Here is a 21882-nt window from a genome sequence, read left to right as displayed (position 1 = left end):
TAAAATTCCTGCATAAAAAAATTTAATTGCGAATCTGAAACTCTCTAGGTTCTATCCCCTTTGCACTTCATTGAAACCGTGTTTGCTGGGGGTTTTTTTTGAAAACAAAATGTATTAGGATGTTAAATATTGGGTTAGAATAGAACAGACTGTATTTAAAACTAAAGAAAAAGAAATAAATCAAGTTCTCACTGCAAGTAGTATAATCATTTCCAATGATTTAAAATTTGTGGGGATGAGAAGAGTCATTTGATAATTTGTTTAATACTGCTTATTCATCCAAAAGAATTAGAAAGTTGCTTTGAGATATTTGAAAAAAATGAAGAAAAGCTACTCTTGAGTTTGTTAAGTTCTTCAAACAAGTCTAAGGGAACAATATCCTATCAACATCAGCAATAGATGAGTGAAGAAATCAAGTGACCGTTAAGTATTGTATGAACTGTTGAGAGGTGACGTGTGGTGGCAGAGCTCCCACTTCACAGCCAGCCACCTGCGAGCAAATCCCAGTACTGCTGTCACCACCATGTGATCCTGGGCAGTTCCTTCCCTTCCCAAGCCTCAGTTTCTTCATTTTTCTTCAATGACAGAGTTGTTATGAGAATTCATGTAATGTGGGGATCCCTGAGAATCTTTCAGTGGAGTCCCTGACATTGAAACTATTTTCATAATAATGCTAAAACGTCATTTGCCTTGTTCGCATTCTTTCCTGAGGGTCCAGTGAAGTTTTTCAGAGCCTAGATCATGTGAGATATCACAACAGATTGAATGCCAAGAAGAGAGAGAATCCATCTGTCTCCTATTAACCCAGACATTTAAAAGACTTACAAAATGAAAGAGTGCCTCTCCTCTCATGAAACTGTTTTGGTTTTGAAAATATAGTTATTGTTTATAAAACTATGCTCTTGGTGTTAGCATGTAATGGGTTTGTTAATGTTATTTTAAAATAAATTAATACAAAATATATTTAAAGTGTCTCAGTTTTAATTTATAAAACAATAATACAGTAAATATCCATGGAAATAACACACATATACAAAAACTCTTTGGATCCTCAATAATATTTAAAACTGTAATGGGTCCTGAGACCAAAGAGATTGAGAACTACTGATTTAAAACAATTGCTTGACAAAAATGTTTTCTGTATAACTAAATTCACAAGTCAGAAAATACTTCTGTTAAGCTATATAGCCCAAATTTGTTTACAGGATATGTAGTGACTATAGCTATATTATTTCTCTACTTTTTAGTAAATTGTTGAGAGCAGTGGTTCTCAACTCTGACTGTACATTAGAGTCCTCTGTGAAAATTTTTAATAAAATACTATCATTTAGGGCCTCACATGCTGTCACTGATATTCTATAAAAGCTCTTTGTATGTATAGATTAATTTTATTGTTAAATAACAGCTTTAAGAATTACCTTATCTAAGTAGGCATCTCATCCCCAAAGCAAAATGCACCAGATTCCACTTTCTGTTATAGCTGTTTAGGTTTGTGCCTAACTTCCCAGTAGACCCTGAGCAGCCCCAGGGCAGCTCCAATGTGCAAAGCATTTTTCCCTTTTGGCCCCTTTGAATGTAGCAGATTGTGTAAGTGTTCAACTATGGTTAACTGAATAAACGACTGAATGAAAGAATGCCTAACTAAAGACTTCTACTTACTTTGTAGAGCAAACAGAATGCCCCAAGTTGTCCCCAGGGTGCAGTGCTTAATGTCCCTCATTCCACAGAGAGCAGCAATGTGCAAAATCCCATTCTAACTTCCTTCAAGTCTCTATCCATTCAGGAAGCCCTTGTAGTTTATGAATGTCCAGTGTGCTGGCCCTTCAAAGCCCAGAGGCACTGGCTGCCCTGCAGAAACCAACACTGATGAGTCACGTCGGAAGGTGGAATGGGGACCAAATAAGAGTAACAGTGTTGGGGAGACCTTGTCCTAGTCGCAGCCTTTCTTCAAAGACAGGAGACTCATTGCTACTGAGCTAAGTGAGAAGATTTGGAAATATGGTTACGTGTGTCTGAGGCACACGTGACTACTCAGAAACATAGTGGCGGAGGCACCTCTGTGAGAGAGGCCACAGCTCACAGGGAGAAGTCTCATCATGCCAGTAAAGCCAGCCCCAGAGGCCGTGCCCAGAGGACAGCTTCACTCCATTGCCTTTTGTGTGAGGTCAAAGTAGAGCCTCCTTCTGCAGTGACTTCTCAGTGAGAATGTCACTCTCTGTAAACTTGAACCCTAAGGATTACAGCTCTTGGTCAAATTTCCTTGAATTCACTTGTGCTGCCACTTAATGAGATGCAAACAAACCTTTGGAGGCAATTCCTGAGGTCCCATCACACAGACCCTCAAATTCCAACCCCTGGGCTTCCCTGGTGGCGCAGTGGTTGAGAGTCCGCCTGCCGATGCAGGGGACACGGGTTCGTGCCCCGGTCCGGGAAGATCCCACATGCCGCGGAGCAGCTGGGCCCGTGAGCCATGGCCGCTGAGCCTGCGCGTCCAGAGCCTGTGCTCCGCAACGGGAGAGGCCACAACAGTGAGAGGCCCGCATACAGAAAAAAAAAAAAAAAAAAAAATTCCAACCCCTTCCTCCCAGTAGCCAACCCTTGACTGAGGGACTAGAGATGTGTGTGTGGGGTGGGGTGGGGGGGGGGTTGTTTTTGTTTTTTATATAACATCTTTATTGAGATAAAATTTGCATGCCAAAAATTCACCCACTTAAATTCTATAGCTCACTGGTTTTTAGTAACTCACAGTTTTATACAACCATAATCAATCTTAGAATATATTTGTCACTCTAGTGAGAACATTAGCAGTCAGTCTGCATTATCCCCCAACCCTCTCTACCCCTAGTCCTAGGTGTTGACCTAAAACAAATAGACTGCTGGTTATTTCTCCAGCAAAAATGGGTTTACTCAAGATCAGCCAAGAACTGCAATTTGGGGTCTGTAACCAAGGCCAGCCACCTGCAAGTCCTCCTCCCCCACCACACACACACACACACACACAGAGCAAGGGGAAAAGAACTCTCTTAAAGAAGGAAAAAGAACTTTGAGACGGCTATAGTAAACAAAGTATCCATTGGAGGAATTGAGAGTTCAAACTACAGTGGCTTTACATTGACTGAGTTGTGACAATTTCTCACTTGCTCTTTCCAGGCAAGAAGAGGGAGTCTCTCTTCTTCCTATTGGGCTCTACTATCATCATAGGGCATGAGAGCTCCCCCTTCTGGCCTCCTGACTCTATTTTAATTGGGGTTTCTGTTCATTAATTTTTACATTTCCCTCTTTTGATCAAGATCTTTCTCTGAAAACATCACTGATCAAGTCTGATTTTTCAGTTCCAGCAGCTTTTTGTCCTTCAGTGTCAGGAAGGACCTTTCCTGAGGGTAGTGTTCCACACCGGAGGGAAAGTGCACAGATGGAAAACAATTGAGGTCACACTGGAGTAGCAAGGAGGAGTAGAGGGGAGAACTCTCAGGCACTTTTTGTCTAAAACCCTTATGTTATCAAGATCATAGACACTGGAGATCATCTGAAGTGTTATGTCATCATCAAAGGCTGGCAGACAGATGTACAACAAGCTTGGTCCAGATATCTTGGGAAAGCTGTCTTATCAATTATCTGCTCAGATTCCAGGAGGTCCAGTCAGAGTTTGGTGCTTTCTTTAGGTATGTCATGTGAATCCAACAGTCTATTTCCTTGGAGTTTGACAGCACAAGTATTGGTTAGCAGTACCTGATAGGGGCCTCTCCAGAGAGGTTGAAAACAGTTCTTGCAGTGTCTTTTCCAATAGAAAAAATCTTCAGATTGCAAGGTGTGACAATAAGGTCTTCATCTCCCAAGAGCTCACCATGAAAAGATTGCTCTACCAAAGCATCATTATTTCTTTCTTTCTTTTTTTTTTTTTTTAAGATGTTGGGGGTAGGAGTTTATTAGTTAATTTATTTATTTTTGCTGTGTCGGTTCCTCGTTTCTGTGCGAGGGCTTTCTCTAGTTGTGGCAAGCGGGGGCCACTCTTCATCGCGGTGCACGGGCCTCTCACTATTGCGGCCACTCTTGTTGTGCAGCACAGGCTCCAGACGCGCAGGCTCAGTAGTTGTGGTTCACGGGTCTAGTTGCTCCGCGGCATGTGGGATCCTCCCAGACCAGGGCTCAAACCCGTGTCCCCTGCATTAGCAGGCAGATTCTCAACCACTGTGCCACCAGGGAAGCCCAGCATTGTTATTTCTAATAGAAGCAATTTCAGCCTTCTAATATTGGAGTATCCCTCCTTTTATCCTATCTGGGTCAAAAAGGCAAGATCATTGGGCATCCTGTGACTATATCAAAGGGTGAGAGTTTATGAGTTTCAAAATCTGAGATTTTGAAAAGGATCTGGGATTTAGAAAGAAAAATGGCAATGTTTTTGACAATGCCTTTTGGAAAGACTCTACAATTTCTTTTCCAGTGAGTCTTAATAATACCATTAGCTCATTCAACTCAGTCAGAGGACTGATGGTGGTAAGCACAGTGAAAGTGCTGTAAAACCAGCCAAACAGCACAGACTTGTTGAAGTAAGTAAAATGGGTTCCTTAATCACTATGAAGTATGAAGGAATTACTCAGGTAGGGATAATCTTTTCCAAAAGGACGTTAGGCACATAAGAGTCAGTAGCCTGTCTGCTCGGGAAGGTCTCAGTCCAGTGTGAAAACACACAGACCATGACTAAAACATATTTGTATCTATGAGGCAAAAGAAGTTGTATGAAATCCAATTGCCAGACCTCAAATGGTTCATTAGGCAGTTTAAAATGTCCAAGAGCAGTACAATCAGTCTTCCACACACTGTAGTTTAGAAAAGTGGGACAAGTAAGGTAGGCACTTTTTCGTGATCATTTTAAATTTTATTTCCACTGGAAGTAAGGAAGCACATTGCTGCTACAGCATTCCAAAATCATGAGCTACTCTGAAAGCATAATCTACTACAGCATAAATATTGGCAGTTTTGTCCTTGAATAAAGTATAATCCCATATAAGAGCATATAATTCGGCCTGTTGGGCTGAAGTAGTTATAGGTAAATATGCTGCCTCAACAACATCAAAAGGAGTTGTAGTAGCATACCAGCACTATATTTGCCATTGTCATCTTTTAAATAAGAACCATCAGTGAACCATGGGAAGTCAGCATTACCTAAAGGAATTCACTGCAGATGGTCAAGAGGAGTCAGGAGACGATCCGTCGGTTTTAGATAGTCGTGAGGGACTCCATTAGTGATGGAGGGGAGAAGAGTAGCAGGGTTAAGGGTATTACAACGCAGAAGAGGTATATGTGAGGAGCGGTTAACTAAAGGACTTCATAGGAGGTGAGGTGGCTGGCTGAGAAATGTTGAGTGTGATGAGAATTCAGGAGAGCTTCTACTGCATGAGGTACAAAAATAGTTAAAGGGGACCCCACAATGGTTTTCTTGGTGGTCTTAACCAAAAGGGCAGTGGTCATAAAGGCCCTAAGGCAAAGGGGGTATCCCTGTGCCACAGGGTTCAGTTACTGTCTATAATACCCTACAGGTCAATGGTGGCCCCTGTGTTTGGGGGGTGAGTACCCCAAAGGCATTCCCTTCCTTTTCCTACACAAAAAGCAAAAAAGGATAATTGGGATGCCCTAGGGCATGTGGGTTTATCAAACTCTCCTTTAAGGCCTTAAAGCCTATGTTGCTCTGTTCTTCCCATAAAATTGGGTGGGAGTAGTTATTGTTGAGTAAAACAACCAGAGGTTTGGGCTTAAGAGAAAAATTTGGAATCCAATTTTAGCAATAACGAGCTAGCTCAAGAAAACCTTGCAGTTAGCACTTAGTTTTGGGTTTAGGGAAATTTATGACACCAAGAAGTCTATCTGGATCTAGCTGTAGCATATATTCTGATATCAGATGCCCTAAATATTGGACCTGGGTTTGGGTAAACTGCAATTTTTCCTCAGCAACCGTAGGTCCCTTTAAGGCTAAAAGCTTTAGCAAGTGAATGCTGTGTTCCTGTGAGGAGGCTTGAGAAGGAGAGAAAAGAAGCTAATCACCCACATATTGCAACAAAGTAGAACCTCTAGGGAACTTTATATCATCCAGATCAGCCTTCAGGATTTGTGAGAAATAAGGACTCTCATTAAAATCCTGAGGTGCTTAAATTTGTAACAATCTCTTTTCCAATGCCCTGGCTCTTTGTAATAATAGCAGAAACTAGGAGGGTTCTGGTGTCATTTAGGGGCCTTAATTTGCTGAAGTTGAAGGTTAAAAATTTTAGTAGTCAGAGCTTCCCTGGTGGCGCAGTGGTTGAGAGTCCGCCTGCCGATGCAGGGGACGTGGGTTCGTGCCCCAGTCCAGGAAGATCCCACATGCCACGGAGCGGTTGGGCCCGTGAGCCATGGCCGCTGAGCCTGCGCGTCCAGAGCCTGTGCTCTGCAACAGGAGAGGCCACAACAGTGAGAGGCCCGCGTATTGCCAAAGGAAAAAAGAAAAAAATTTAGCAGTCTTCCTTTTAGATGACTCATCTAGAGTGTGAGAGAGCTGATTTGCCAGATTAACTAAATCTGGAGTGGACATAGTTTCCTATTCCACCTTGGTTCCTTTTACTAGAAGGGAAAGGTCCCAGTCCATTAATAAACAGAGTTAAAAGATACATGGATGGGATCAACCTCTACAGGAAGACCAGAATTTAAAGAATAATAATAATATAAAGTTGATTGCAAAAAAATTAAAAAAAATAAAGTTGATTGCAGTAGTCATGAACATGTTCATCTGATTTTTATGTGCAAGCCTGAATTCTGTTCCAATCAACAGACCTTGGGAAAGCCCTAAGAATTAATTAGCCTATGAAGTCACCAAGAGATCACTTGAGCCTGATCATATAAGTTAGCAGACTGGTCTCCCAGTTGTAATTCTAGAGACATTTTAGGATTTTCCCAATCAGTGGTTTTCATCTAACACTGGGGTCTGGCCTTTGCCAACAAACATATGAACTAGATGATGTAAGTCAGAGAAACCTGGCTGATAAGTTTAAATGCCTATATTAAATTGCTCATCAAATCTGTGAGGATTTTCAGTTACTTTGGGGGAAATCTTTGAGTATGGCTTGCAGTTCAGATTTAGTCCAGGAAATATAAAAATTAAGGGTTTAGCCTCTGGGTCCTCAGAAGGATTAATTTTAAAGGGACAGATTCTGACAAGTTCAGAAGAAAAGGGAGTAGACAGAGCTTGAGGGGAAAATGGAAGTTCAATGAGAGAACCATTGTGGGGGAACTGAGGCTATGGGGAGGTGTAGGTGGTATTAGAAGGAAAGGAGGAAGATGGTACTGGAAAAAGAACCTGAGGCAGAGGTGCTGGGAGAGAGGAGGATGAGGCTTTGGTTGCTATTTTATCTTTTTTTTTTGCAGTACGTGGGCCTCTCACTGCTGTGGCCTCTCCCGTTGTGGAGCACAGGCTCTGGACGCGCAGGCTCAGCGGCCATGGCTCACGGGCCCAGCCGCTCCGCGGCATGTGGGACCTTCCCGGACCAGGGCAGGAACCCGTGTCCCCTGCATCGGCAGGCAGACTCTCAACCACTGCACCACCAGGGAAGCCCTATTTTATATTTCTTTAATCATTTGTTTGTGTCAATCTTAAAATTTTATTTTGCTAAGAAGCAACTTTAGACTCCTGATAACATTTGGAAGCCTGAGAATACTAATCAGAATAGGCGTTCCATTCAGTTTTGGAAATTTTAGAGCTGTGGTTGTCCAATTCAGTTTTATGAAAAGTAAGTTTGGGAATTTCAGAAGTTCTCCATGATAGCTATTGATGTTCTAAATTGCCTTTGATTAGATTGGTCCATTTAGTTAGAAATGCACTTGAGGAAGGACCATGACTTTTAAACATAAAATCAACTGGGATCCCTTTAGGGAGGGAGGCACCCTCAAATATTTAGATAACTCAGATTCCATTTCCAAGAGGTTTTTCTCTTGAGTAAAAGAAAAATTTTTGTACAACCCAAATAGCCAAAACAGGCTATTTGCCAGGCCTAACACCAGAAAGTTCTACAGGAACAGTCTAGTCCCTGAGGAGCAGGATGGAGTCTTCAGTGGAACAGCCCCTCTACCAAAAGCAATCAAGCTGAAAACTAACAGAGTTCCAGTTGAAACAGCCTGAGTTCGAAGAGTCAAGTCAAAGTATCAAATAAGTACCTGAAGACAGAACAAGGCCTTAACCGAAAGGACGAAGCTTTAAAGGTGATCCCAAATAAAACCTGGAGAGTCTCAAAATGCAAAGAGGAAGGAAGCTTGGATCCAAGAGAAAGACTCACCCTCAAACTCCAGGGCTTGGGAGAAAAGCAGTGAGCAACAACGGGTTCAGCGTGGGTACGGCACCTGTTTGCTCACCAGCCTCAGCGTTGTCGGGGGTTTCTCTGGATCCCCATACCAATCACCAAAATGTTGACCTAAAACCAATAGACTGCCAGTTATTTCTCCAGCCCACATGGGTGTATTCAGGAGCAGCAAAGAATTGAAGTACAAGATCTGCAACAATGGCGAGTCACCTGCAAGTCCCTGAACAGAAAGGAGAGAAGAACTCTTTCAAATAGGGGAAAAGGAAGTTGGGAGTGTTCTAGCAAGCAAAGAGTCAACTGGAGGAATTGAGAGTTCAAGGTATAGTGGCTGTTCATGGGCTGAGTTGTGACAGTCTCTCACTGGCTGTGCTCTTGCCAGGCGAGTAGAGGAAGCCTTTCTTCCTCCTGTTGGGCTCTGTTATCACCTTAGGGTGTAAGAGCTTTCCCTTCTGGCCTCCTGACTCTATTTTGATGAAGTTTCTGTTTATTAATGTTTACATTGGCAAACACTAATCGAATTCCTGTCTCTATGGATTTGCCTATTCTTGATGTTTCATGCAAATGGAATCGTACAGTATGTGGTCTTCTGTGTCTGGCTTCTTTCATTCAGAATGTTCTGAAGATTCACTCATGTTGTAGCATATATCAGTACTTCATTTCTCTTTATTGCCAAATAACATTACATTGTGTGGATATACCACATTTAATTTATTCATTCATCAGTTAATGGACATTTAGATTGTTTAACTTTGGGGCTGTTGTGAATAATGTGGAGACTTATTTTTAAGCCACTAAAACCACAACCAGTTTTCTCTACATACATCTCCCTGACTCATATGTGTATGTAATCAAGAGATTCTTTCATGAGGTGGGATGGGGGGGTGGTTAGAATCGTAAAGATAAAATTTTTACTTTTACCCCTTGAAGCTGTTGATAATGTCTCTCATGAAGACAGAAAAAAAGACGCAGACCATACACGGGAATATAAAATGGATTTACTGGATTCAATCACAGAATCATAGAATGTTCAATGAAAATAACGTGAGAGGAGAACTAATCCATTTTACCAGTAAGGAAACCTGAGTTCCAGAAATGTTACATGACTTACTTAAGATCCTGTGTCTTTCTTGACTTCCAGTGCTGATGGGTTAAAATATTTATGCTCCCAAGTTAGAAAAAAAATTAATAAAGCTCAAAAGTCTCACAAAGCAAATGAAGTAAAAAAATTATTTATTTGAGGTTTTAAATGAAACACTTGAAAGCTATTTATTGCCTTCCTTGCCAGCTTCAGGAGACACACCCTTGTGGTGATAAAAGAGGTTACATAATCCTGGCCCTGATTAAAGAGAGTTTGCACCTTCCCCTCCCAGGCTATGGCTCAGCCTGTGGTGAGTGACAGAAGAGAGCGGTGTTCCCTAGAGAGAGGTTAGTAAGCTAATGTCACAGCTCTGGGGTCCAAACTGGAAAAGCAGAAGCATGGCACTGGCAGTCCCTTCCACCCCCAAGACCCATCACCCAATCAACACAGGGATGACTTCACCTGCCCCACCCATCCCTGCCGGGCACAAGGCTTCCAGTACTCCATCAGAAAACATTAGCATTCTGAAAGCACAGATCTTCTCTTCCTCTCAGATAGTAGGATGAAGCTCCCAGAGGCACGTTTGTGGTAAGATTAAGTTCCTGGGTAGCAGTGGCAGCAGTGCTAATCAGGACACCCAGCCTCCCATGCCAACTGTGTTTAAAGTACAAACTGTCATGGCTTGCTCAGCTAACAAAGGAATTCTGCCACTAGATCACTTCTGCTGTGTGATTTTTTAAATTGCTCCTGGTCACTAAGCCTCAGTTTCTCCAGTCCTCTAAAAGAGGCTTTCCTTTTCTTCTTGAGTCAGACAGAGGTGGTTTCTGTTGCTGCCGATTAAGAATCCTGATTGACACACTACCTAATCCAGACTGAGAACACTACTGCCCTCAGATCCTCTGCTGGTTACTTTGCAACTTCAAGCAGCATGCGTAAGTGTTCACTGCTTTTATCCAGCACAGAGTGTGCCTCAAGATCCCATTTTGTGAAGTAAAGACATTAGTACTCCAGTACTTGCTTCCATATCTCCTCCCTTCTAAAATAAAAATATTTCTATTTCATTCTATATGTCTTCTGCACTTTGTTTATAAGTTGATTCTAGAAATTGATAATCAATGAACAGTCTTTACATTGTGCCCACATAAAAATTATTCAACTCTGAGAGCATAGTGTGCTATATTTACATTTCTTTGTAATATGCCTTATATATGTTACTGGCAAAACAGCAATTCCTCCGTTTTTGCCCTCTGGAGGGAAAGAATTCAGTTGAGAGACATTTGCAGTTTTTAGCAGCAACAGTTTTATTAAGCAAAACAAATTGACACTCTCAAGAAGGAATGAGAGAGGGCTGTGTGGAAACCAGAAACAGCCCCGCAGTGAGGGCAGGGTTGGGTTTTTTAGAGTGGTGGCCATCCCTCCCTGTGTTCTATGTCATTCGACTGACAAGTTGATTGACAGTTTTAGGTTATATAACCTTTTCCTGAGTGTGCAGGCACTTACCCATAAGCACCCAGTCGAAACCCATGGTGAAGGGCAAAAACCGCAAGGCTGATTTATTATAATTAAGGCATAATGGGCCCTGGTTACGTCGAGTCACTTTTTAGGTCTTGGTGTGCCTGTACCAACCTGCATTGGGAAGGGAAGAGCTGAATTGGACTCCACATGGGATCTGTTTCTTTGACTTTAACCTTTGCTTTTCGTTGCTTTTTGTTGTCCTAATCATACATATGGCCTGCCTTGGGGAACCCTGCCCCTCTGCTGTTCAGCTCACTGGGAGACAATCTGACCCTGCTCACCTGTGGATGGCCGCCAAAGAGAAGAAACTAACACATCCCCTCACCGAGGCTGCTCATTCCAGAAAACTGATGGCCCTTTTACTTTACTTCCTTCAAAGCCTCTCTCTCTCTGATTCTATAAAAGAAACTGGCATCCAGACTCAGATAAGATGGTTTTTCAGAGACGCTAGTCTGCCATCTTCTCAGTCTGCTGGCTTTCCAGATAAAGTCATATTCTTTGCCTCAACGCCTTGTCTCTGATTCATTGGCCTGTCTGCAGCGAGCAAAGCAAGCTTGGACTTGGTAACAGTTTTATCCTGGTTAGTCCTGATAAGACTTTAGACTTATCGGTGGTCCTTGACTAGAAGAAGGAGGATCTCTGGGTGTGCTCTGATTACCAGGGTCCAGGTCAGAGAGGGAAAGATGACCCCCTCCAGAATGGGGTAGGACCTGCTCATGTCTGACTAGCTACCTAACATATATATATATGTTACATACACACACACACACACACACACATATATAGTAATCCAATATCATAATCCTATGCCACTGAAATAAACATGATCCTGCAATCAAATTAGAATGAGTTGTCTTTGTTTTTACAATCTGGTTTTTGTCTCTAAGAGAATATCCTCAGATTTTTCCTACCTATAGCTAGAGCTCTATACTTTTGTTACAATCTGGATTTTCTAGAGCTACTACAAATCAATGAATCTGGTGTAAGATGCCACTCCTTTCTTGCTTTTAATCCAATGGTTCCTGGAACCCACAGTTTGTTTTTCTTGATTTACTCCCTTGTTTTATAGTTGTGATATTCTAATTTATAATAAGAGATATACACACACACACATAACAAATAATTATATGTAGTCTTCGTTCATGGTTCATCCCTGTTTCTGGCACAGAGCTCTCAAAACCCTTGGAATTTCCTGAGGATAGGAGCGATGGGAGCATCTTTTGTTATAATATTTGTTCTCTATCCTCGGTTTCTGAGATCACATCAGAGCCATAAAGGTGAGATGGGTGTCTTGTTATTCATAACAAGCCCCTTTTCATCACAACTGGGTTTATGTTAAAGAGGTGACTTTTGGAAAACACCTAAGGATGGGGGGTGGTTGCCAGAGGAACAAACCTTGAATAGCGACTTGAAACTTTCATTCCCACCTGGTAATTTCCAAGGAGGAGAGAGGGGCTAGAGGTTGAATCAATCACCAATAGCCAATGTAGTGAAGCCTCCACAAAAATCCTAAAGGAGAGAGTGATAGAACTTTCAGATTGGGAAAGCAGGAGCCTTCCATGTGCTGGAACCCAAACTCCATGAGTACAGAAGTCCCTTTGTTCAAGACTTTGCCCTGTATATCTCTTCATTTGGCTATTGATCCTTATGCTTTGTAATAAACCAGAAATCTAGTGAGTCCTGTGAGATACTCTAGCAAATTAACCTGTTGTGGGAGAAAGGGGCAGTGAGAGAATGTTCATGTCCCAGGTCTCAGGCGAGTTCCTGGGACGGGCTGCCAAATGAGGGTCCTTGGCTTCACACAGGAAAGAATTCAAGAGAGAAGTACACATTCCATAGGCAGAATGCAGTCCAGTGAGAGCGGCTTTGGGGTATGGGGTTGTTAGTTTTTATGGGCTGGGTAATTTCCTATGCTAACACTCCAACTATTTTGGGGAAGGGGGATTTCCAGGAATTGGGCCACCGCCCACTTTTTGGCCTTTTATGGTCAGCCTTGGAACTGTCATGGCATTGGTGGGTGTGTCTTTTAGCATGTGCTAACATATTACAATGAGTATGTACCAAGGCTCAAGGTCTGCTGGAAGTCAAATGTTCCACCACCTTGGGGCTAGTAGGTTCTAACCAGTTTTTGTCATATCCTGATTTCTCAATGACTGTGTCATTCTTTTAATGGTTGTGCCCTGCCCCCTTCCTTCCTGTCTCAAACCCAACCCTCTGATTTACAGCCCATTGGTCAGAAGTACAGGTAGCAACCTGGGTTTTTCATAGGCAACCAAAGTGTGTATGTATAGGTGTCTGTGTAGCGTGGGGGCAGTGTGTGTGCAGCCTTGTAGGACTGAGCCTTTAACCGTGGGATCTGATGCAACCTCCAGGTAGACAGTGTCAGAATTGAGTTGAATTGTAGGACACCCAGCTTGTGTCTGAGAATTGCTTGGTGGTGTGAGAAACCATGCCGCTCTCCAAATTGGAAATTGGGTACAGAATTGTTTTAATAGGTATACATGTCCAAATAACTTTCAAAGAAAGGGTCTGTGGAAGATAAACATTTGGGGTCCTTGCTTTGCCTTTCTAAAAAAGACTTTCATAATGGACTTCCATTTGATTGATAGTTTGGCTAAATATGAAATTCTGAGTTGAAAATATGTTTCATATAGTAGTCTGAGGTCTTCATCCATCATTGCTGGTGAAATGTTTGGTGCTGAATGAAGTCCTGTTTGTTTGTTTGTTTTTTAGTCACTGTTTCTGAAGGAATAAATAATATAGTTTGATGAGGGGGTGGAGGGCAAAGGTTCAGAGCAAGCGGAATTGTACAAAAAGCTGATTGGAGATATTGTACTGGTGCAGAGGTTAGTGTAGAAGGGTAGGAAGAGAGAAATTCCTAAAAGGAAAGAAGATTTAGTAGGAATTACAAATAAACTGGTTTGCTTGATGATTTCTTAGTTACTCTGGATTTCCACACTATAGTGAACTCCATAAAGATGACTGTTCTCCTAGAAATGATTCTCTTAGAGATATTGCTGATTATTTAAAAAATTAATAAGACAAAAGTCTTTTCACTTTCCAAAACACACATACATGTGATATATGATAGTACTGAAATTTTTGCCTTTCTGCAGAAAAGAGGTAGACAATTACGACATAACATGAATATCTTGCATCTTTAATAGCACAGTGAAGAGAAAACTTACTGAATTACCAATGCAGTATATTATGATTGGAACATTTTCTTCTCTTGAAAATATATACCAATTAAAACCCTCACCATTGGTTATTCAAAATTTATTTTGCTTTATGAACCATGTAGAATGGAAAGCAATCATGCTGTAATATGGTACCCTGTGACATGATAACGCCTACTACCATTACAGTTTCAACAAACTTGAGCAGGGATTCAAATGGGTAGCGTGACTCCAAAGGAAATGGTTTCATAATGGTCTCCAGTGTTCTCAATTAACACAGGAAAGATTAATGGCCTTTTTTCCCACTTTTGGTCGTCTCTGTTAAGGAGGAAAAAACATTAGTTGCCGTTTGATTTTCCACTTAATGGCATTTACCAATTGACAGACCAACTGGGAAAGTTCCTCCACGCAGTAGCTGTATTTGCCATGGGTGTGGCCCTGGCATTTTACCACCACTGCTGATTCTCCATGATCTGAAGAGTCCACGGACAGCAACTCTCACCGAGGGGAGACTCTAAGACTAAATTTTATAGCTGTAGACTATTTACAGCTGTAGGAAATTACAACAGCTATAAATAATTTTAGGGATTGTTTCCACTTCTCTTCTACTTGTCTTAACCCTCCAGTTAGGTATGTCTTCATCCTTTGAGAACATCCCAAGTCTATGTCTGATTAGCCACTTCCAGCAGGGAGCAAATTACATACCAAAATGGATTTAATGCTTCCCAATAAACTGACAAATCAGCTGAAGACTGTGAGTAAAATGAAAATGTTAGGAATATCACCCTACAAAAAACGTGATGACTGCCATAGGTTGGAAGAGTTACGATCTGTCAGAATCTTCAAGGAAGATTGCAAGGAACAGCTTAGCCATGAACCAATGCTCCATGGCTGCTATAGTTGAGAGTCTGAACATAGCCTGGAATTCTCTGAGGATGTTATTCATAAAGGCACAGTTAATCAAACTCAGACCTCTCTTCAAAATCTCACTGTACAAGCCAAACTTATTGCCAGCAGAATGAAATTGCCAGACCAGAGAAGGTAAGTGAAAGTCTGTGTGCCCTGGCTTCGGAACTATGAGGTCTCAATCCATTTTAAAAAGTAAAAAAAATGTTTTTGTGTGTGTGTGTGTGTGGGTGTTTTTACATTTATCAAATATCTAGCTTTCTATCCATACAATCAGAACTTTGTACTTTTCCAAGGATTTTTAACTATATAAGTAGATGTTTTGTTTATTTTAATTTAATTTACCAAAAAGGAAAAAAATTCTCTCCTTTCTCTCCCTCACTCTTTAGAGGAATTCAGAAAGGACAAGTATGAGCCAAAATCACTTCTGGCTAGAGTCCATGGTTACCAAGCTGAAAGAGAAGGCAGTTTTATGGGTAAATGGTCTTGCCTCAAATGCCAGACGCCTGCTAAAAGTATCACAGGCTCTCAGAAGCTTTCTGTGCCTTCTCTGCCATCACAAACACGAATGGTGGGTCTTTCAACAGAGATGCTGGCATCTTCTTCATTGATTACACCCTTGGGTTCTGAGAAAAATGGTTTTCTTTACTCTTGGCATAAGGGAATCTCTATACCAGGTGGAGTCATTAGATTTCAGTAGTTTAGAACTAACTCAAAGTGATGAGAGACTCTAAAACATTGTCATGTTCTTGCCCTTGAAGGGAAAAACTAAACATAAGGAGATTTGGGTTTTAGCAGTTTGTACAATTCCTCTGCAGGTTCACATGCCCGCTCTCTGCTGGTTTTGTTTGTTGGCTGGTTAGTTGGTTCATTTTTTTCCCTAATGGAGGGACAAATTTGTCCAATCCTTGAAGATGCATGTGAAGCAAAAGTGTAAACAGGCAAGCTCGAGGTTCTCCTTCCACAGGGGAGGAAATGAAACAGTACAAGTGGGGATCCTGACCAGAGTCTTGAGTCAACCGACCTGGGTTTGCACTTAACACTGCTCTACATCTGGGATTCTATAAAATTCAGATGAAAATTTCTATCTCACAGTGTTGTTGAACTTTTTTTTAATTAATAAACTTTATTTTTAGGGCAGTTTTAGCTTTACAAAAAAATTGAGCAGGAAGTACAGAGAGAGATACTCCCTCTCCCCCTGCCCTCAGTTTCCCATTATTAGTATCTTGCATTGGTGTGGTGGGTTGTTGAATTTTAAATTTCATATTACACGAAAGCATAGCATTTCAAAAGTTGAAAGTTGCTTAGAAAAATGTGAATTATTATGATTGTAATTCAAGACCCTCTCATTTGTTACTGAATAACACTTTCATTTTTTGATGACATTTCATGGGTAACTCTTATCAAAAATCTCCCCCAAATCCCTACCAGACCACCACATAGTTTGTGAAATATCATCTGTAAAGATGTTTTTCTTTATATTTAAGATCTGTTTCCCTAGTAACATCTCTTTGAAATGCAAATGCCCCAAGAGAGAGAAAAGAATAATTCTAACTATAATAGATAACTACTGTTGATTAACATAAAACACAATCCTCATTCACACTCTAGAAAGATATTGACCATTAGTTATTTTAATAAGAATGATAAAGAGAAAGATCCAGGTTCTTAAGTAGACATTGCTCAAGACAAGGACTGGAGTGCTCTTACATTGTTCAGTGACCACAGAAGTGGAAATTATGGCACAGGAAAGGAGAAGAAAGGCAAGTTAGTTTTGAAAGAAGGGAGCCTTGACTCAGCCTTTCTTCAAGAGAGAATCAACATCTGAACAGAATGGCAAGGGATATCCAATCTGGCTCCATAGGAGTTCAGACAGTGGGATGATGTCACTGACTTGACATTGAATGAACACCAATAAGATAAGCTGGAAGAGCTTCAAAATAGTGCCAAGAACATGGTTATAAGAAAAGTGAAGATTGAGAAGAATGAACATATTGGAGTTCAGAAGTGTCAGAGAAGCAAGCTTGACATGAAGGATAGAATGAATCCATTTTAGAGCTGAGTCACTGATGAATTCAGTTGTAGCTGGCTGTAATTGAGGAGAAAACATAAGGTAAGTATACATATTGTCTAGACTTCAAAAACACGTACGAAGCTTTCAGAGAGTTCTCAGGCATTGTCAACCATTAAAACCCCTGCAAAGGTCTTATAAATATGAATACCTGGCAGAGAGGATCAGGTAAGTATCTTTGTTTAAGCTACTTCCCTGCATCTTAATTAATCATCCTCCCTATGAGAAGTGCTATTCAGTTACTAGAGCCTGATATATTGCTCAGGTGACCCAAGTATTTCCAGGCATTGCTGGCTAGAGCCTGGACAAGACCTAATAATTCCTTTCCTGAGGACCTACCACAAGAAAATAATCAGAAATAAGGGGCAAATTTTGCATTCAGAGATGTTCACTGGAGTTTTATGTATGTTAGCAAAAATAACCTGAAGTCCAATAATAGAGGGATGTCATATCCATATTATGAAATATCACACATTTTAACTTTTTTCTGATAACACCATGATATAGGGAAAAAAATGACCTAATGTTAAGTGAAAAAAAAAAAAAAACAATGAAGACAAATCTGTATATATACTGTGATCTCTATCTAAAATCCTGAGCACCACCACTTACACACTAGATATAACACCCCAAGAAATAGCAAAATGTCAACCATGGTGTATTGTATTAGTCAGGGTTCTTCAGGGTTCTCTCTGAAAACCAGAAGAGAAACAAAACCAATAGGGTATACATAGAAAGATATTTGTATAAGGAATTGGCTTTTGTGATTATGGAGGCTGGCAAGTCCAAAGTCTGCAGCTGATGTTCCAGTTCAAGTTGCAAGGCCAGCAGGCAGGAGGAATTCCCTCTTATTTGGGGAAAGGGCAGCTATTGTTTTCTATTCAGGTCTACAATTGATTGGATGAGGCCCACTTACATTATGGAGGGCAATCTCCTTTACTCAGCCTATGGACTGAAATGTTAATCTTATCCAAAAACACCCTCATAGAAACACTCAGAATAATATTTGCCCAAATATTTGGGTATCAAGTTGATACATAAAATTAACCATGGATGGCATGTGCTGTCACTGGGTCTGCAAATTGAATGACAACAGGGACTATATCTTTTAGCATGAATTGTTATGTGAATGATTTATAATTTATTAGCCAAGCTAGATTCATTTTCAATATTGAAGAAAACACAATCACCTTCATTGATATATTATCCAAAGCAGTACCTTCTTCCACTGAAATCTGGTTGGAGCCTTTCACTCGACTGTGAAGAGCAGCTAAGTTAGTGAAACCTCAGAGGTCATTTCGTGTGCCTGAAAATACATCTAAGCTGAGACAGTTGGCAAATGATTTACATAAATTATAAGTTATTTATATGTTATGTTATTAAATTACAAAAATTAATTTTTATTTTAAAAGTCAAAATATTTATGTGGCAGAATTCAGTTATAAAGCTTCTCTTATTATTACTCACATTTGAATATATTGTACAAAAAATCATGTGCATTCCCTGCCCTCCAAGGAATATGTAACTATTAGATACTATGCAATAACTCTTGCCCCAGCTTAGGATTCTAGAAATGTTTTCCTTCCTCTCAAGGTGGAAATGTTCTTCCTGAAGAGGTTCTCTTTACAAAGGGTTAATTCTAGATGTGTGTTGGTGGTTGTAGTAGCGCTTAGCGGTCAGAAGGACTGGGGGGGAAGAAGCAGAGAAGAGGAGGGGAGACAAATATTAACTTTCCCAATTAACTGTTACCCAAAGGATAACTTTTAATTAGGAAAGTAATTTCTCCCTCTTAAAAAAAAAAAAGAAGAGCAAAATAGCCTATTAGAGTAACAAGAAAAACGAACAAGCATCAATGGGCACTTCTACTCCATTTTCCTTCCCTGTGGCATCTACCCCATTCTCCATGTTGGGGACCTGAGACAGAGCCCTTACTGTAAGTGACTTGTCCCCGGCTCAAGGAGCAGGCACCCCAGCCTTCCTCATATTAATCCTCTGCTCAGATCACCCAGTCAATATACCGCTCCCAAGGGGACAAGATCTGTCTCTCAGGACTGCCCACTTGCCTTGAGCATCCTTTGACGGCCCCAGCCATGATCTATTCTTGTGTAATTGGGCAATTACATTTAAGAAAGGGGAGGGGGGACTCTCATTAAATCAAGAATTTAGTGACACCCATTCAGTAGCTAATACTTGGGGATAAACCTCAGATCAGTCCTGATCCTGTGAAAAAGTTGGAGATAAACTCTCTCTTTTTTAAGACCCTGGTTTCTTCTCCAGCTAGTGATGCTAAACTAAGGACCTGCTCTAAATCTAGGTTCCAGAAGGCTCACCCGAAACCAGATCTGACTTCTGAACTGTCCAGGTAATGCCTGCCCATCTCAGCATAACTTCCTAGGTCAGGTCCTCCCGTACTACCTCACCTACAAATGGCTGTCTTCTTCACCCATCCTGGACCCAAACCTAAAAAGAAGAGGTGAAGTGGGAAATTGGTTCCAGCTGCACGGCCACCCGGGACACGGACAAGGGACCTCAAGCAGGGTGATGGGTGACAAAACTTCAGACCTAAACTTAGGTAATCCACAGGAAAATCACTAAAGCTTGATGGTAACTCATGCTGAAACTCACTGATCACCTCAGTAATTCAGTAATTGTAATATATGTTTTTAGCTTCAGGGTTTACAAAAAAAAACCTCTGTGGCTTTTTCATGCATTCACTCCATCAATGCCCTGATGATGGGAACACTGTGTACACAGCATGAGCTGGAACTAGAAAGGCCAAGTCATGCTCATGGGTCCCAGTTTCTGAGTCCTAATTCAAATGTCATGTCATTGGCATGATACTTTCCTATCCAATGCCCTTTTTCCCCTCTAAAAAACACATTCTGTTTCTACTTTTAACTTTCATTTTGATTTTTTGCCTCTTCCACCACCTGTGATTCTCTTACATTCCTCCTGGTGATATTTCTTTTACTTTATCCACAATTTTTCCAGGAACCATCAAACGCCTTCTATCATGCTGGTTACTCGAGGTGTGAGGGGAGGGTATTGACAAATAATAGAAGACATGCTTCTCTTCATGGGTTGCTTGCCAGCAAATTGCGAAGATGTGGGAACAGTAAGAGTTGGCATTTGCAGGCCTTCTCGGCACATCTTATGTATTAGCTAAATTAGAGCTCACAACCACAGCATGTGTTACTATGATCTATGATCTATTGGATGAGGAAACTGAACGACAAGGAAGTGCTTAACTAGTTGCTAGTTAAGGAACCGAGCCATAATTTGAAAGGCAGTCTAACTTTTTAAAGACTTCGTTGTACTGTGCCCACTGTACAAATGAGACAAAGATTGGAGATATGTCATAAAATACTTAGGAGCATGTGCAATACAGTCATGCAAACAACTAAATGCTGTTCTGTGGTATAGGCATCAAGAATCTAATGAAGCTGAGAAGTTGCTGGGGTTCTTTGCCCTTTTTCTGAGGGGAGGGTTAAGCCCACAATGGTTAAAACCTCTACTCTCTGATCCCCATCCTCTCCTAGCCCTGCCTTTGCCTGCTGCACCTACTGCTCTGTTGACATGGCTCCTAACAATGGCCACTCCATCTCTGGATCTCAGTCATCCTGACAAGGTGAGTCACTTCTCCTGTGTGAGGACTGGGCCTCTCTGAAGTTGCCCTGCCTGTTTTCTTCTTTAGCAGCCAAAGGCCAGTTTCTAGTATCAGCCTAGCTGTGTCACCTCCCACAAGCTACTTAAACGCTCTGTGCCTCAGCTTTCACTTCTGGAAAACAGGAATAGTATTGGTACTGTTTAACAGGGCTTTGTGAAGATTATATGAGCCAGTACATGTAATGTCCTTTAAGTAGCCCTGACATATTAGGAGGATTTGCTCTTTAAATAATAGTTTTTATTAATACTCTTATTATTATTTGTTATTTATTATTATTCTTTTTTTTCAAAGCAGCGGTTCACTCTGCTGTTTGCCTTATACCTCTCCTCCCACACACCAGAGATCTAGGCTGAGGTTTAATCCTCATTCTACTATCCTTCTTTCTGTATCCCGTCTTCCTCAGAAATTGAATCTGTCCCTGCAGTTTCAGTGACTGTTTATATTGGATAACCACCTGATCCATAGTCTATCCCTGACTTTTCTTTTGAATTCTGATTTTCTATTTCCACCTCTTTACTGGATTGTATTGCTTGCTGTTCTGGCTATAACCTGGAACATATCTAAGACCAAACTCTTCATCTGAAGCTCAAAATTGCTTTTTCCTTCAGATTTTCCTATTCACTCAGTATGGCAGACAGACCATAGGGAGACCCCTAGTGAGTGCCCACCTGCTGGTGTCTGTGCCTTATGTCATGCCCTCCCCTTGATGTGGGTAGGAAGGACCTGTGACTTGCTTCTAACCTATAGAACATGACAAAGCTGATGGAATGTTACTCCTGTGATGATGTTATGTTATGATTCTAATTTAGCAGATGGAACAAGTGGGTTCCCTTGCTGACTTGATTAAGTAAGCTGCCGTGTGGAAGAAATCCACATGGCAAAGGTCTGCAGTGGCCTCCAGGACCCGAGACCACTTCCAACTGACAGCCAGCAAAACATAGGGGCCCTCAGTTATACAGCCATAAGCAAATGAATTCTGCCAACAGCCTGAACGAGCTTAGAAGTAGATTCTTTCCCAATCGAGCCTGCAGAGAAAATGCAGCCCAACGGACACCTTGGTTGCCACTTTGTGAGACCCCAGGCAGAGAACCCAGATAAGCCACGCCCGACCCATACAAGCTGTGAGATAATACATGTTTAGGCAT

Source organism: Delphinus delphis, chromosome 11 (assembly GCF_949987515.2).
Source record: "Delphinus delphis chromosome 11, mDelDel1.2, whole genome shotgun sequence".
Classification (NCBI taxonomy): domain Eukaryota; kingdom Metazoa; phylum Chordata; class Mammalia; order Artiodactyla; family Delphinidae; genus Delphinus; species Delphinus delphis.
Note: the sequence above shows the minus strand (reverse complement) of the source record.